This window comes from Uloborus diversus, chromosome 10 (genome assembly GCF_026930045.1).
Source record: "Uloborus diversus isolate 005 chromosome 10, Udiv.v.3.1, whole genome shotgun sequence".
In the NCBI taxonomy this organism is placed as follows: Eukaryota; Metazoa; Arthropoda; class Arachnida; order Araneae; family Uloboridae; genus Uloborus; species Uloborus diversus.
The window spans coordinates 138890829-138908164 of NC_072740.1; positions in this window are offsets into that span (position 1 = coordinate 138890829).

The window sequence follows — 17336 nt, forward strand, 5'->3', positions numbered from 1 at the left end:
CTTAATCAGTTAATATCCAAAAATTAACCAATGCTGAATTACAAAATTACAAACTTACGATACTGCATAGACACAATTATAAGCTGATAAAATTTTAATTATTTTTGTTTTGAGTTTAATTAATTTACATTTGCAATTACTTTAGTAAAACAAAAGCAAAGATTTAGGAAAATGTAATTTTGCTATTAACAATGGATAAACTGAAAAAAAAAAAAAAATTGAAAAGTTTTAAAAATTAACACTGCTTTAAATCTAGCCATCAGTGTAAACTACAAACTTTTATAAACGAGTTGGGCCACCATTTTTCTGAATTACCTCGAATATGCGGCTGGGAATAGATTTCACAAGAGTTTCCAACAGCTGCAGTGGCATATGGTTCTATACTGAAAGTATTGCCGTTTTAATTCCTCTGCGGTTTGGTACTGGTGCCCATCATGATAAACTTTGCGAAACATGGTCTAACAAAGATTTTCATTTCCGGATTGAGATCCGGACTACGAGCTGGCCATTTGATAACTTCGATATCCTAGAGCTTGAACCATTCTTTTGTACTTTTCGCTGTGTGTACGCGATATCTTGCTGAAATAACCAGTTACTTCTAGGAATCAGATGAGCAAAAGGTAAGAGATGTTCGTCCAGTATTAATTGGTAATCTTCAGCGTTCTGTCTTCCATTGAGAAAAGCCAATCCTGCTTTACCATGTTGAGAGAAACCAGCTCAAACCATTACAGAGAATTAAAAAAAAAAAATGAGTTTATAATTTTGTCCAGCGGTGCATTTATGTTTCTCATTAATTTCCAAAAATAAAACTTTTAGCAATCACTGATGGCAACATTTATTCATTCTATGGCGTTAAATTAACATTTTCGAACAAAACTTTCTTGTAATCCTGGATTTTTTACTTTTGAGTTTATATTTTTGTCCAGGTTTCACGTAATGATAAAATATTAAATTTGCGAATTTTCTAATTTCATGAATTTTTTAATTTAGGTGATAAGATGTACTAATTTTAGAACTATTTCTTCAACTATTCATCTTAACTTCAATGAAAATAATTTAAACTAAGTCATGTTATAATTGAAACAAAAGAAAAAAAAATGAGTCTATAATTTTGTCCACCACTGTAGTATCTAATTGATCTGCCGTCAAGTTTGCTGCGAATTTTAGTGCAAATGCCTGAATGTTTAAGTGCTTGATTGCATTTGCTTGAGCATTAATGGTTATTTTTGGGACACTTCAAGTGGATATCCGTTTTGTTCGCCCCCATTACCGTTTATTACAATTCCAGAATTTTTCTGTTTTAAGTTTATTTTTTGTGAACACTTTTCTGATATAAAGGTGGTTATTGAGTCGGTTTTCAGCCAAGTAAGATTGTTATGAGTCTGCTCTTGAGGAATCACTGTTTCTTACAAGTGTCGTAGGCAGCGAAGAACATCATAAATGCTCCTTTCTGTTAATCGAAAGCTTTGAATTATAAGTTTTCTACTGAGTCTTCATTGACTCTGTTAGATGAAACTTTCAAGGATTTTTTAAATTATCGTGTAAAAGTATTATGCTTTTGTTTACACATACGACATAAAATACAGGCCGTTTAAGAAAGAACTACCCTTCATTAAAGTGACATGATAGCAGAACAGTGAAATAGAAAGATGAAACAAGTTTTATATTATACCAGCGCGTTGGAAATTTTTATAAAACACTTTTCAAAAAATAGATCATAAATTCAGATGCCAAAGTCAAATGTTTTTAAATTAATGTATGAAAGTGCTTCTTGAACAAAAGTCAAATCTCATTACGAAGAATTCGATAAGGCCACCTTTTACAGCAGAAATATGACCATTCGTTTGTATAATGTTACAGTAGTAAAAGAAAGGTAGCTGTATCGAACCTATGGATTCGATGTGGGCAACTAGATTTGACCTCTTTTCAATAAGCACACATTCTTACATCAATGGAAAAAAAATGTTACAGCGCTCTTTGATATCCAATATTACTTCATCAAAGGTATCTGTTAACTGTCGTAAATTTAACCCATTTATTTTACTAATATTTAGCTTTTCAATAGACGCCTCGGCATGGAATCAAAGAGGCTTTTGATGTATCCTTGGGGGGTATAGCAGTCCATGTGGCTTCTACATATTGCCAAAGTTGATCTGGTGTAGCTGCAATAAATAGTAAAGTTTAAAAGTAATTGCATATTGTTGGGTTTTCGCTTGTTTTCATTTTTTTGCTATGAAAATTTTAGACACAGGGTCTGCCATATTAACCTCCCGTATTTGGAAAGGGTGCCTTTTAATTGTGAGGACACGGTTGTAGAAGTTGTATCGACAGATAGCAGTATCTTAGCCATTTACAGTAGTAGCAATGGCGTGGCGTTGTAAACATCATGTGATGTTGTTTAAACCACTCGGATATCCGAACCCGAGTAGAAAATGCTTCCCAGATTAAGGTAGTTCCGTTTACGGAGCCCCACTAATGAGGATGTCCAATCTGGCGCAAACATCGCATGATACATGAAAGAAACAACTGTCAACATTTTAATAATTTTGATCCAAACCAGAAGCCCAGCAACTCCTGGTTCAGCATCCACAGAGGTATTGATTCACTTGGAGGACTTGAGTACGGCATATTTAAACGGGGGGTGTCACTACGAACCTGGGACCCTCTTCTCCCCTCCGTTAGTCAGACGCCTACCCATCATGCCACCACGGCCATTCATGTGTAGTGGAATAGCATAATGGTGTTTTTTTCAATTACTACTCAGGAAGAATTTTAGGTTCAACGCCAATTTAGACGATATGATCCTGTTCCCGTGTTCCAGAAATAAAAAGATGTTTGGGTAACAGACTTTAGAGTCACAAGTACTGCCCTGAAGAGAGAAAAAAAAGCCTGGCTGGCCTCAGACTGTTACAACGCTGGAAAATTGTGCACTCGTGATAGCTTCAGTCTAAGAATCTCTAGTGTTTAGCACTATAACATACAACTGGTAAGTGGTTTTCATATACGAATGGGAGAAAAATTCAGAACGGTGATCTCTACGAAGTGAACAGTTTCCCGAGCAGAAAAGGTTCAGGTCGAACCGAATGCGAAATTATTGATGTGTAGTAAGTAATAATAATAACAATAAAAAAAAACAATTTCAAATACACTATCACCAAAAGTATTGGTACGCTTTCAAAAATGAACATTTTTACGAATATTTCTTGAGAAATAAGACTAATTATTCTATAACTTCTGTCACACAAAGGGTATGGTCCGGCTGTCCTCTTCCTATAAAAAGGAAATCCTCCATTCGCATTTAGAAGACCAGCAATAAGAAAACGATGTTTTTGACCATCTCTCTTCGCAAAAAAAGTAGGAATAAGTTATAACTATCAGAAATAAGTTTAAAAGGAATGTTTTTTTTCATGATATCGCTTATATTCACGAAAATATAAGCATTTCTTTTAAAAATAAAAATTTCGCTTTTTGGTTTTTGGCTCAAAACACGCAATTTCCCATAAAACCTTGAAAAAAAAAAACTTTTAGAAAACTTGACAGCATATAAGAGAGGTATAAAATTCAAAAATAAAATATTGAAAATTTAATGAAATATGAACGTTCAAAGCAATTTTTTAATCTGCATGCGCAAAATATAGCGGTATATAACTCATATTTTAAAGCCCTAGTAGATCTCTCAACTCAATGAAATTCCTGTTCACTGTCTCAAAAATTTAGAAGATATCAGCGATCAAATGAGCCGAATTAGAATCTTGTCCTGCAGTCGGTCCAGATAGGTCAGTTATCGAAATGAAGTCCAGCGTAGATGTTTCTTCTGTTGTACGCACATCTTCACAAACAGGGAATGCTAATCACAGAAATCCACCTATTTCTTTCAACTGTTACACTCGAGAATGGGTGTACATCTTCGGAAGTCTGTTAGTCAAAAAATAAATACTTACTGGTGATGACAATTCTTACCTAATAACTACAGCTGTTCAATCGGTTTGGCCAAAAAAACAAAGAATTGCAATCTGATAAAATTTCTCATGTGGAATTTCGTCCCAGGGATCCAAATAAATTTGTTACTGCGTCTCCCGATCCTTCCGTGAATCTCTGGTATATAAAGATGCAAAGTGACTGAGATTTGTAGATAAAAGGGACAAAATATCAACTTTCTGAAAATGGTCTTCACCTGAAAGCTGATCCCCCCTCAATAGAATCTTTCGGTAGCAGTACAGGAACTATTTTTTATCAGAAAACATTCAAAATTCAACAAAATTCATTACTTTAATGTTTTAGTCGAAGGGATCCTGTCAGTCTCTGAATATGCATTTTGATCATACGCTCCCGTTCACTATTCCAAAAGTACTTCACTTCACAGAATTAGTTGGTGCTCATAAGAGAAGTCAAGGACCCAATTTTGGAATAACACAGCTTATCTAAAACTGCGACTTCGCACCTTATCTTGAATTATGTGCATAACTTCATCGGACCTTGGGTAGAGATCTTATAGACGGAGGGATTGGACAACGGTGCGCCAATCTCCGCCGTGTTAAGACCAAGTGTTGTCAGCTCGAAATACTGCGCTGTGTCAATTTTTAGCTTTCCCACGTACATGAAATCTTTAAAGAAGACTTTTTTTCTCCTCGGTATTTTTATTAAACGGAGTGAGCGCCAAGTCTGGCAATCCGGCGCCAATCGTTTTGTATCGACATAGCGCTAACAAATAATTCTTTTTCTCAAAACTTATTCATAAACATAAAAAACAGATATTTGTGATCTGCACGTTGCATTTCATAATATAACTAGCTTCCTAATATAACTAGCTTCCATTTTTTTCCGTACAATATACAGTGATATTGGGGAGTAGAAGATGCATTACGGTCTACGGGAAGAGAGCATCTATGGACGTAAGATGGCCGCCGGTCCGAAGTTGTCCAATCCCCTCCGCATTTAGAATCTCTAACCTTGGCAAGACTTCCTCAAGTTAGCAATGCGTCACCTATTAAAATCCCCTCGAGGAGCGGACCGAAATTCAAGCCCACTTTCATTTCAACTCCCCAACTTAGTGACTATTTTAAATCCCTCCACCTTAATCATCTTTTGATCAGACTGCATTTACTGATCATTCAGAATCAGTCTCCTCTAACCATACTCTTAGTTTTCCTTTCAGAAGGAAGCTATTTATTGCAGCTAAAGGAGCAGCTCTGGAGAAGGTGGACCACCAACTATCTGAAGTTCCTCTAACTCCGCACATGGTGTACCAGAGCAAAACGTTAATTCCACTTATAGGACAAATGATCCTGGTGAAAGACAGCTTTTCTCGAAGGATGGATTCTTGGAAGAATCTTCAGCAATGGTCCAAGAGTGGTCTTCGTCCCACCGCTATCACGAGAGAAATGGACATAACCTCTTTAGCGGATGCCGCCCCCGGAAGATGTTAATAAGATGGATCGTTGGTGCTGAAGTCAACTAGCTCGTAAGTTGAAACTATAAACTTTAGTCATGTGTTTTCTTATGTCTGTGTAACATGATCAAGCCGCTTGGTCTTCAGGTTAAATCGAATCATTTAGTCCCTAAATTATAATTAAAACTCGAAAGAAATTAAAATCGTGTAATCATTTTCTTAGTCAATTCTGTGAGTCACACTTCCTTTCCAGGCAGTTACAGAATGTTTTAAACGGAAAAAAATCAGGTAAAGGCAAAGCTTGTTTCAACCTTATTTAAATCGCTTTCTTAGTTCTGAATGATTCTTTATTTCGAATTTTACATATATACAATACAACCAGTGTTTGTAAATTCTACCATTACATTTCCGATATATCTCGTTCTGTGACTTTGCGATGCACTGATGTGCAAAAATTAAGGACGATAAAGTTTTCTCAATGTGACGTTGAAGCAAAAGCTTTCTAAAACCAAAACGGACCCGCCAAGACAAAAGAATGTGGGTGTTGTAAGCAACACTTCCCAAAAAAGAAATTAAAAGAAAAAGTAGCGTAGAGCGCAATGATACGAAATTTTTAAACAATCATTGGACAATTTGTCCAGCAAGAAGCAATCCCGCGTTTAAAGATCAGATCCTAGGTAGACTTTCATTGAATTTTTTTTCTAAATCATGCTATACAGCAGAACCTACCAGGGCCACTAGTACAATCTCTTGCCCAAGACAGAGGAGAGGTTCATCCACTATTTGTAATGGTTATTTCCAAATTTTTAATTTTGCCACTTGCATTAATTTTTTTCTCACTGCCTCATTTCATGCTTTTTTCTTTAAATTCTTAAGGGATAGTAGGAAAAAAAGCTGCGTGTGTGCTATACAAATTTAGTTCTCCCCCGGATCTTTGCCAATTTTGGCAGAGTTCCCTTGATGTGCAGGATTTTACCAGAAATTACTTGAAACGGAATGTTTACGCCTATACCGTGAAATTTTAGATTTAAATTCGAGTGATAAAATTCTTCTTTTCTACACGTTGACCAGAAATATTAAACTATTTTATTGTGCTTTCCTTTATGCCTGATGGTTGAATATGCTACACATTTCATAACTTTAATTTTTGAGGTGCAATTCCGCTCGACTAGTATTTTTTATTAAATATATATTCAGCATGAGATGATTAAGTACTTGCGCAGAACACGAAATTTACCGAGTAACGAAATTCTTGAATTATATTATTTCTTAATTAACTTTTTGATTGAGAGTTACTGAAACAAAAGATTTCCATATTTATTTCTCATTTGAATCTTTACACCAAACTTCTTGTGCAATCTGTTACATATTACTAAATACATTTTTATCTACTTTCATTGCTTTACAATTAGTGATGTTGTTTTTCAAATGATTTTAGTTTGCGTAAAATTGTTTTTGTCAATAGATTTTTTAATGTTTAGTCTCAGCTTGCTTAACTTCTGCGAGAGGTAAATAGTGTGAAGTATTTGTATTGAAGAGTATTCCGTTCTCTCGGCAATAATTTGACAGCCATACAAATATTTCTTTGAAGAGTTTCAAGTAAACTTTGCTGTAAAAGAAAAGCACTCTACCCCTTATTCTTAAACAATTTTTAGTCCTTAATTACAAATAAAAATATATTTTTTTTAAATTTATTTTATTTTGCATTAAATGCAAAACAAAGACTATTTTACAGGCAGGATTATTTTTTTTAAGTAAAATGGTTCCAAAAATGATGTTCTTCGAACTGTTTCTTTCGAATCTGTTTTTGCTGGGATAAGAGGCTTCCACAAATAAAACGAAGAAACATAAATAGTTTCTACTTGTGAATAAGTAGTTCATTCTTTGAGTAGCTATGATTAAATATAATCATTTTCTCTATTTGAAACTATACAATCCTACGCAAGTTTCTGTTTGTCAAAAATGTTAGAGAAAAGAGGCAGTGGCAGTTCTTATTGGGCCCAACCGTCCTTTACTAAAGCAAATGGTTGTAGTTGCAACGAACAAAAAGTCTCCTTACTTTGGCTTTAATTATGAATGAATGAAAATGATAAAGCTTTCTATGATAAGTGCTGTAAAATCCACGTCAAAACACATTAGTTTGTGGATTTCAGTATGAGCTTTTAGTTACTTTAAGCATGCTTTTTGAGTATAGATTTAGACTGTATTTAGATTGTAGATTGCCTTGCGTTCTTCAGCACTTCGTGTCAGGTAATTTCCAGATTCATTTGGATTTTGTAAGTCTATCGAGAATCTCGCATTTTAGTTTAAACGATCGGAAGAAGCAGTTGAGACAGAGAGAGAGAGAATGAGCAGTTAGATGAGTTGTGCTAAATTCTTACGGTAGTTGTGTAATACTTAATGACTAATTTAACGTTTTTGTAACCAACAACTTCAACTGCAGGAATGCAGCAAACTTTTCAAAAATTTTGTTTCGATGGGAATTTCAACTGCCTCTTTAAAATTAAAATATATGTATCGAATAAATTTTAACTCAAACTACATGAAGTTATAAAGCATATAACACCAATTTATTTGTTATGCAACAGAAACAGATTTTGAAGGTATAATTTGCTCCCTGGTAGGGCATAAAAATCGTTTAGAAGGATTAGTTTAAATTTTGGATAGGACAATTTTCGGATACCTATTACATTAAATAAAATTATTATTTAACATGAAGTGGAAAAAGTAAAATCACCTAAAACTACCTTTTGATTTTTTTAATGAAATTAAATCGTAAAGTCAAATTTTTAGGTAAATTTTTAATAAAAAATAGCGTTACTGGTGGCAAGTCCTCGTCTACTTTATACTGAGGAAGACCGTTTGGAAGAATGTATTGTGAATTGCAAGTCGATAAAAGATGACAAATATCCTTCTAAAAATGACAAATGATTGTCACAATTCTTTAGTTATGTGTTAACATAACTAAGCATGAGCACTTAAAAATTTCATTACATTTGAGTCATTTTTGTCACAAGTAGTATTAAGCTTTAGATTCAGCAAAGCGTATCGAAGTTATGTTATTTTTAATGTTTTGCTCACGAACTTGCACTTTGCCATGTAATGATCTATATTTTGCAAAAAAAAAAAAAAAAAAAAAATCTAACCTTCGAATCAAACTTAAAAACTACAATAAATATAATTCATTACATAAGGTATTTTTTTCACACCAAAATGGCTTATTTAGACCGCAGAAAATTGCTAACAACTCGGTTTTAAAGGTATTTTAATGGAAACGTTTGTAATAATCGTTTTGTAAAAAATTAAGTTATACGAACAAAAAATTTCTAAATTTGCAGCACCAAGCAATTTAAATGACTCCTATAAGATGTGAATAAAGTCAAAATAGTATGTACCTGGGAAAATAGTTTCGACGTAAAAACTCCGGCAAGTGCTTCAAAATATGATTGCAAATAAAAACATTGAATGGATAGGTATGATAGCAGCAGAAAAATGATTATTTCAGTAAATTGGAAAGCAACTGCAGAAAAAATTTACAAGTCTTTACTCTGCGAGAAAGTGTCAGCTCTGAGTAATAAAAGTATATTTTTAATAGATTTTGCCATAAATGTACCAACTGCTCAACTGACTCGATAATATCCCCAGACGTTTCACACTACCTTAGCAACGGGTTGCACACATGCTTAATTATGGCAAACTAACTTGCCAAGCCACTAAATGATAGTGGAGGGCTAAATGCCGCCTCCGGCTGGTGACAATTGATGATTTTAATGCTTTTGCCGTGGATGTCCTGATGACATCCATGGGTGAAGATGTCCTCAGAACATCCCCACCGGAGGTCGGTCGCTATACGTCATAGAGGGGTGAGAAAGACTGAAATGGCGTTCCCTGGCTAAAGTCACTAATACCGTGTCTAGCGATACCATTTTTACTCGGTAGACGTTGACAGTCCAAAAGGAATTTGGTTACACACATAGACGTGCACAGGTTCTAAATATTATTGCTAATATCCTAATAACGGAAGGAAGGACAATACGGGCTGCACCACTAGCTTCAATATGTCATTAACATACCTGTGAGCCCAGTTTCCCTAGATGCTTAAGTGGAGGCAACTGGTCTCGCCAGCCAACCGCTTGGTGCTATGATAATATATTGCTTTGTAACAAATGCTGGAATAAACTGCAAACCGCTCCAAGGGGAGGGAGGGGAGATTAAATAAAATTTCTAATGACATACTGTGTTGCAAACATTTGTATGAGCCTAGAATGCAACCCAGTCCGAAGTGTCATGGTAATTTAAAATATAGTAAACCAAAACATGTTGATATCAGTCCCAACAAATGTTCATTTCAGAAAACGGTAAAGGCAACCTTGGGCAGCCTTAGAAGATAATGCTCTCTGGGAAATGGAATTAAGTAAAATTTCGGCAGCAGCAAATTTTGCCATAAATGTATAATGATAATATGCTTGAAAGCATGGCTTTGAGTGTCGACGAATATGTTATCTGATCACACACTGACGCGAAAATATAATAATCGGCAAGTCAATAGATTTGTTCTCAGCAAAAGCGAAGCAAGGATCACTGGATGCGATAATAAATCACTACCCAGGCAAACTGGAATATTCAAATTTCACTCAAAACCTACTTACTTATTGAATGTGCTTGCCGTTAATCTTTCTCTAAGTTTACAGTATTTCTACGAGATAGCTAAGTTCTATCTAATTAGATTTAAGAAAAGAGTATAAAAAGTCACTAATACTGCTTTTTGTTTATGCAAAAAGAGACCTTGAAAATTTGGTGATTTGTTGCTCGACCCAATTGCTACCAATTAACTGAAACGCTTTTAAAAAATAATTTGAGGATGAACAGTTCTTTGTTTTGTCCAAAAAGGAACAAGACTATACAAAAATTACTAGCCCTTATTCGGATACAAATCTTTACCTTGTTGCCTTTTTTTTAATTACTCATATAAAAGCAGTCTTGAATTTTAAAACAAATAATTTAAAATGCACGCTCCAACAGTTGTTTATTACTGTAAATGTTCTTAAAAATAAACTAATGATTCGAAAAAAATCTTTAGGTAGAAATGATAGTGTAAGTGAGAATAAATTGAGATACATTACTCGTGAAAAAGTTTGACCGCGCATCGGAATTTATATTTTTCAACGAATGTAGCTTGTTTTTGCACACTAAAGAAAACTGCAAATTTCCATGAGTCATTTGATTATTTATGCTGTAGTGTATGCATTCAACTACAATATCAAATGGCATGTTTTGTAGATCAGCATAAAATGGTTTCTCACATCTGAAGTAATAACTTGTATCTATTTTTTCAAAATAAAAATGGGAAGTCCTGAGAATCGGAGTATCGCTTGAAACTACTGTTTGCTTTCCCATTTTTTGCATGCTGCACATCCTTCTCATGCATTGACTTATTCTGAAAAAGTGTGCGTTCATTATCGGAAGTAAAACACAAGCCGCTGTTTATTTTAAACATGTTCTAATTTTTACAATATATCATAAAGTTAAAAAACCCACAAAGATTTATTTTACTTTTAATTTTTCCTCAGAAAAGTTTGTATTGTCTTCGGTTATGCAAATTAATAACTAATGTTTAAGGACTGCGGTTATGTTCGTAGCATTGTTTACAAAGTATCTAAGTCTTCTTTTTATGTGCAAGTGAAAGGATGTATGCATTGCACAAATTCTTTGCACAAATTTTGTCATTTTTCTTTTTTTGAAGTTTCCCATAGTAAATATTAAGGAAAATTTTCCCTTTCATTTTGACAATTTGATACCTTGTAATGGTTGTGGTGTAGGGTATTGTAGGCAAAGCATTGTATATCCAAATGTCGTGGGACTCTTCCAGGAAACCCTTATGGTCAGCTGCTGATGTGACAAAACTGGCCAATTAATCTCAATTTGGCAATTGTGTACGCATTGTGCTAGTAAGAAGTGGCTATATTTGCTGCTTATGAAACCAAATTAATAGAATATAGCATTCTTGGTCATTCAATTTGCTTTGTGGAATGTTTTTATACCACTTTATTTTGCTTTTTTTTTGTAATATATAAGTGTTGAAGACATTGGCAAAGCTTTTCTAAGTTTAATATTAAAAAAAAAGAAAAAAAAATCCGCAGCAGTTTTTATAGCTTGCATTCAGTTTTTGATAACAATGAAAATATGGCCTCCTGTCTCGTACTTACTATTAAATGTTAGGATTTGTCATAGAGGGACTGATGCATTGTGTGATTAGGAAATCCCTACTCTTTCTTGAAATCTATTAAGAACTTCATTACAAATGAACTCTCAGTTGTATCATTGTGGAACAAATAAACTCATTCCAATGACGACAGTAAAGGTTGAATCCTTTGAAAACCTTATACTAATTTCAATAGTATCATTGCTTTTTGTATTTGCAGATGTTTCTGTTTCGTAATAATTCATTTTCCTGATAACAATTTTCCCATATGAATCAATAGCTAACAAATGAACTGCTTGTACTGTTTCTGTAAATTGGATGAAACCTATTTCTCAGTACTAATGTTGAAGTAACTGATTTACTATTAACAAGGCACATTTCAAGTTTGAGACATTAAAGAGCAATACAAAATGTATAGTAGTACTTATCTTTTTGAGTCGCCCGAAAATATCGCTACACAATAATCATCGAAGTCTGCATTGACTCCGTTATAATTGTAATCCAATGACATTTTGCTTCCGAGTGCTATTACATGTTTTTTGTTCGTTATAAAAAAGTTTTATATTAACTTAATGTATTTCAAAATTCAGAAAATGCTTCTGAAAAACTGCATGTTAAGAGTTTTGTGTCAGTTCATGCGATTGTAAAATATATCTACTTTTTAAAAAAATATTATTACAGCTTCGAATTTCACTTCATAAAAGTCAGAAATACTAAATTTATGTTGGCAAAGTGTTCGTTACTAAATGTATAAAAGTTCTTGTGTGAAGAAAGTCATTCGGTTTTTATTTGTAGATGTTGTTTTAACACCCAACTCTGTATTTGCTCTGCTTAGATTGTCTTACGAATTCGTACTTAACATATTATTTAAATGTATTATTGTATTGGTTGCATTTCGTTGTAAGTAACATCATTTAAATACGATGTTTTGAATACTTTTCACAAATATGCATTTTAGATCGATCTGTTAAGAGAAAGGCTTTCTTTAAACAAGTCTGTCTGTTATAGCATACAGCTGTTTATATTTATAAAAACTGTTCCTTAGAAATATTTCTAAATATAGTGTTCCGTTTTAACCTACAAGAGCTTTGTTTTCGCAACCTTTGGTCCTAGATGTATACTTCAAATTGCAAAAATTTTCAAAATCAGATTCAGAGTTAAGATATTGAAAGTTCGAAGCAAAAATAAAAATGAGTGAAAAAATATAAAATTTAACTTTTTATACGTGCCCCAGGTCCTCTTACTTAGATTTAGGGAAATATTCTCCATTGAAAAATAATTCCAACGCAAAAAGTTTGAAATTAGTACGACTAATATTCGCTGAGATATGAAACGGGGCGTTTTGTGACTTACACCACTTTTCACTCGCCGTCAATAACGCCTTTTGGGGGAAAATAAAGTTGTTAACAATGCTTTAAAATTAATGTGTGCATAGAGCGTGGTTTTTCAAATTGATTGCGGCTTTGTAGTGTGTTTTTGCACAACATGGCATAACGTTTGCATTTATCTTTGAGCAGCAGTGAAAAATAAATACTTTGTTTTTTTGCTTCGACAACCTGCCATTCCTCTGAAAGGGCGATAACTGAAATGGAATATCTCCTTGAGTTCTGGTCGCAAAAATGTCAAGTTTTTTTGTGTCAGTAATAGTTTTCAATGGAGATTATTTCCTTAAAAATAAGTCTTGGACAGTTTTCTTTAAATTTGCCGGTACCACAAATTCTTGACTGTTTTGAGATTGGCAGAGTTGCTTGACCAATTTAATACCGAAATTCTTCTTTCTGTTTAAAATCTACGATTCGATTTAGAGATGTGACACGGAGTAGAATCTTGCTGAAAGATAATGTCACTAAAAGATGTGTCATTAAATGTCTAACTGCTGTGTCTCGATGAAGTATCGTACAGTATTATTAATAAACAGCGGAAGTCACGCATTGTTTTATTTTAAGATATATATAACTTCACCATTTCAACAGTCATCATGCACCCACAAACCAAGAAGGATATGGCAAAGTGGAGAGAACGTCTTACACAAGCTTTCTCATATGCTTTTCTTTTTAAATGCCAAACCTGAACACTTTTTGTTTACAGATATTTCAAAAAGAGATTCATCACTGAATATCCGGGTCCCGATTCACCACTGAATGACCAGGATCCCTCGACCTTTTTCGTTATTCATTACTAACAAGCTAATTTTCCGTTAGTAGCTTCATTTTGTCGAGAAGCCCAACATCAGCCAGTACAAAAATTTTGTAAGTGGTAGCTAACAGGGGTAATAAGAACATCGTTATAAATATTTGATAACCGCAGAATCAACAAACTAACTTTTTTTTATATAATTCTCGTAATAAATTATCTAAATTAGCCGAAAAAAAATGTTCCTACAAAATGCACGATTTGACCAAAGATGTACCATTTTTGCAACATGTACTATTTACGAAGACATGAAATATAATTACTAACTAGCTGAATTTGTTTTAGTCAGTTAGTTAATATCTATGTAATTTAAGACGCACATTGTCCTACAAATTGCGTGGTATGCTTTTCTAGTCCGACCCTCCAAAGTTGTAGTACAAATCCCAAATATAAAAATAATTACTATCAAATTGAATCTTCGTGAGTAGTTTCGTTTCAGTGAGACGCCCCACAGTTTCCTTTGCAAAAATGCTCGATTGTGGTAACTAGGAGAAAGAGCAGGTACATAATATGTTGATTTGATGATAGTAAAAAAATTATTACTAACTGGGTTTTTCAATTCTCAAAATAATGATTGATATTAGCCGAAAAATATTTATCCTGCAAAATTCAAGATTTTATCAACGAGGTCAACCCTTTCTAACATGTATCATTAACGAGGTCATGAAATATAATTACTAACCAGCTGAATTTTATTTGATCAGTTAATTAATATTTATATGATTTAACACCCACATTGTCCTACAAATTGCGTGGTATATTTTGCCGATGGGGGGGGGGGGAGAGACCCTGAATTTGCAATCTAATGAATCTAAATGAAGAAGGTACTGATAAAGATGAGAGTGATACTAGCAGCGACGATGACGAATATTTGTCTGAGTCAGATGAAAATTAATTTATTTTTTGTGTAAAAGTAAAAATTTTTGTTTATATCAGATAATAAAGTGGATTTATTTCAATAACTATGTTTTCACTTCACGTTATGTTTCACATAGGAAAACGAAAATAACAATTATTGTAGGACTAGGGATATATACCTGTTTTCTCGTAGGACATTGTTTTATTTGGACACAAAACACACTAATATATCACGTGATATTAGTGTCCTACGGTTACTAAAACCAAAAATGGTCCTGTGGTATTGACAACTTTGGAGAGTCGATCCAGAAAAGTATACCACGCAATTTGTAGGACAATGTGTGGCTTAAATAATATAAATATTAACTAACCAAGAAAAGTTCAGCTGGTTAGTAATATTTCATGTCTTCGTAAATAGTGCATGTTGCAAAAGTGGGACATCTTTGATCAAATCGTGCATTTTGTTGGACTATTTTTTTTTCGGCTAATTTAGGTAATTATTATGAGAATTATAAAAAAAAAAACAGTTTGTTGATTTGGCGGTTATCAAATATTCATAACTATGTTCTTATTACACCTGTTAGCTACCACTTACAAAATTTTTGTACTGGCTAATGTTGGGCGTCTCAACAAAATGAAGCTACTAACGGAAAATTAACTTGTTAGTAATGAATAACGAAAAAGGGCGAGGGATCCCGTTCTATAATACTTTTCCAACCTCGTTGCTCCTGTTTGAGCTTCTCTTTGCTCCAGGAGAGTCGTGCACGTTTCTGCTTCATGTTTATCTTTGGTTTTACTTCGTAGATCTGCAATTGCAACTGCAGTTTGTGCAGCCGTCCAAGTGTATTTGGCGTGGAAAAGATAACTATACATTGTGTTCAACACTTATGGACGTAAGAAGCATTTTTCAACGATTATTTCGGGCAATATTTTTTAAATTTGGGTTTATCTCTGCCAGTTGATACAATTTTTCATCCTCGTTTACGTCGGTAACTTTTTAGTTGGTCAGTCCTTCTATATTCCTTTAAAATCTTTCATACCATAGATTATAAAACGTTAATTTGAATTGAGTTGGATAGTTTTTTTCTAACTTTAAGAAATGATACAATATGTAACTTCGGTTTTTTCTTCTTTATTCCTTTCCCTCTTGACGACCTATTTTGAGCAATAGAATGCTTTTAAACGAGCGTAAAATTATCCTGGCACCAAGCTCCAAACTTTTGACAAACTATAGGGTGACAGGTATGCAGATAATTTCGCTACTTTTTAAAATTCACAGTGAATGAATAGATTATTCTATTTTTTTGACCCATATAAAAAATTTATCCATTTTTCCAACGTGTTAATGATCTATAAATTGTTAAAATAATATCTGAAAAGTTGTTTAAATTGATTTGCCCATTCATGAATAACGAGTTTTAGTCTTTTTATTTTCATGCTTTCATTTTTCCCGACCCATGGACAAGTTTTGTTCAAACATTTCTGATATTATTTTATTTTGAATTTGGGTTGTAGAGCCAAGTTTGCCTTGACGATACGCTTTCATAATTTAATTATTTACACGACTTACTGCTACTGTTAACTCGTCTCTGTCAAAATTTGAAAGCAATCTTAGTTTGTATTTGAAAACATTTTCATTATCTTTTCTTCACATCGATTGTAGTATGTTTTGTTTTGCATTGCTACCTGTAAAATTTTGCTAATGGCGCATATACATTTTGAGAGTAAGTTGATCTTATCTTTATTTTGGGAGAAACTGAAATATCGTTGCCTATTTATACATTCCTTGTCTTCACTAATTGCTGCGTCTTTTTAACTATGTGGTTTAAGTGGTTGTCAAGAGTTGTTTTTTGAGTTGCGTCTTAACATGTGAAACTGCAATAATATTTTCAGCATTTTTTAATGCATTGTATTTTATTTTTCACAACATGAAACACTCTAAACAGTAATGAGGTTTTGAAAAACAATTGATTTGTTTACCCTTGGAAAACTTTGTACATTGTGATACTTCATTTACATCGCCATATTTTTTGTTTTAAATGATCTGAGTAACTTGAGTTTAAAATTGTGTGTACCAGTCACTAAAGCTCTAACTGCAACAAAAATTTTGTTTGTGATTCATTTTCCTGTGTTTATTTGTATTGCTAACTATTGCTCTAGTTTCAAAACATAACCAATGTGAGCCCACATTCAAAAATGAAAGTTAACTAATTCTTCAAAATTACTAGATGAATCTATGAAAGAGCAAAGTATAACAAAAGATTAAAGTCAATATGATAAAAAATTTAAACATGTGGACTAAATTATTACAAATTTTATTCCATCTAAAAACGGATTTTGGAATCCGAATATCGCCATGAAATGCTTTTAAAAAATATTTTTTTATCAAAAAAAAAAAAAAAAAAAATCTTCGTTTTATATAACAAAATGTAATCAAATACAATAATTATGTAGAGAAAAAGTAAATGTATCACTCTGATTATCCCAGATTTAGATTTACTGATTTTTTGTGGGAGTTTAGAAAGCCTTTTTGATGACTCACTGGAAGATCTTTCCAGATATTCAAGAATTTTCTAGATATCCAGGATCTTATACTTGAAATGTGAGGCAAAGTGAAATAGTAAAGATGACTATGCTTTTTCAAAATAAACAAACTGAAAATTCGTTCTGAAAATCACAGTATATAAAGAAAGA